We start from the raw sequence: 2,017 nt of genomic DNA, 5'->3' as shown, positions 1-2,017 counted from the left end.
GGGAGACATCAGAAGGAAAAGAGAAGAACAAACTTGGAGATCTCAGGTCTTATCATGACCCTCAGTATGGGGGCCACATCCTCAGCAGGGCAACTCATGGTGCCAATGTACCAAAGCTGCTGTGGAGCTTCTCTGGCCATAGGAAACTGACCCTTGTTGAGGATCACATGTGAAAGATCAGATACCTACAGATTAGTAGTCCTAAGTAAGCCATGCTGCTGTCTTGTCAGTCATAGTTTAGTGGGTAAGTCAGACAAGTACTTCAGTGAATTATAGGATTCACAGTGCAATTCATTTGAAAGTTAAAGGAATTCTAAGCTATGAAGACATGCCATGCCACTTTTTAAAAATCAGGATTTTAGATGAGAGTATAATAGCATAATAGCAACTACTATTTATTATTTTCATATCCTATGAGGTTTTCAATAAACTTTTAATTATGTATTTTTAATATTTTTAGCAAACATATAGCAGTAGCTGTATACCAGGCACTGTTCTGTACTATTTAACATATTAAGTAGCTGAATTTTCATAAGAACCCTGTGAGATTGGCACTGCTATTTAATATACCAATTTATAGATGAGAATACTGGAAGGTTAAAATTTGCTTACTCTCATATAGCAAGTAAGAGGTAGCACTGAATTTCAAACCCAGGCAATCTGACCCCAGAGTCTCTATGCTCAAACACTGTGCCATATTATGTCTTGTAATTTTTAAAAAATTCTATTGTTAATGCTGGGCAAATACACATATAGCCCTTTTATTTCACAAAATATTCCATGTATATTATGGCATCTAATCCTCACATCATCTCTGAGAAGTAATTTTTTACCCAACATATTGCATAAGGGGAAACCAAGAATCAGAGAGGATAGGGAATTTCACTATAGACAAAGGTCATAACTGGTAGAAAATATATCATTCAGAGATACACACACATGCACATTTGGTTATCACAGTGATCCTCACAAAGGCCAAAGTATTGCATAGAGATAAATAAGAAAGAAGGAAAAGAAAGAAAGGGTTTTGTTTTGTTTTAGTTTTTTCATTCTATGATACTACTACCAGATACCAGATACCCAAAAGGGGAGGGGGAAATAATTCAAGATGACTAGAAGCTACCTTTCTGGAGTCCCATGTGAGTCATGTTTTTAATTGGTCCTTTAAAATTTATACTTACTAGAAAAGGATAATGGTTTAACATAAGCTTTTGAGCAGAATTTTTATAACATTCCAAGTCCAGTTTTCATTGATGTGAGTAATCAATTGGATGGTGTTTCAGGGGAGGAAATTCTAGGATCTTTATAAAAATCCATATTATATTGTTATTTGATTGGATTTTGAGAAGGCATTGAGTTAAAATTGTCTTTAAGAGTGGGTGAAACAGAAGGAGATTGAATCAGCAATACAAAATCTCCAAACAAAGAAAAGTCCAGGACCAGATGGCTTCACTGGTGAATTCTAATACTTTTAAGAAAAAAATTAGTGCCTGGGCGCCTGGGTGGCTCAGTCGTTAAGCGTCTGCCTTCGGCTCAGGTCATGATCTCAAGGTCCTGGGATCGAGCCTCACATCGGGCTCCCTGCTCGGCAGGAAGCCTGCTTCTCCCTCTCCCACTCCCCCTGCTTGTGTTCCCTCTCTCGCTGTGTCTCTCTGTCAAGGAAATAAATAAAATCTTTAAAAAAAAAAAAAAAGAAAAATTAGTGCCTGTATGGAATCAGAAAAGACCCCGAATTACCAAGGAAATGTTGAAAAAGAAAAACAAAGCTGGGGGCATCACGTTGCCTGAATTCAAGCTATATTACAAAGCAGTGATCACCAAGACAGCATGGTACTGGCACAAAAACAGACATATAGACCAATGGAACCGAATAGAGAACCCAGATATGGACCCTCTATTCTATGGTCAAATAATCTTCGACAAAGCAGGAAAAAACATGCAATGGAAAAAAAGACAGTCTCTTCAATAAATGGTGCTGGGAAAATTGGGCAGCCACATGCAGAAGAATGAAACTCGA

Source organism: Phoca vitulina, unplaced genomic scaffold, assembly GCF_004348235.1.
Source record: "Phoca vitulina isolate PV1807 unplaced genomic scaffold, GSC_HSeal_1.0 scaffold107, whole genome shotgun sequence".
Taxonomy (NCBI): Eukaryota; Metazoa; Chordata; class Mammalia; order Carnivora; family Phocidae; genus Phoca; species Phoca vitulina.
The sequence above is the reverse complement of the archived record's forward strand: the minus strand, read 5'-3'. Positions refer to the sequence as shown.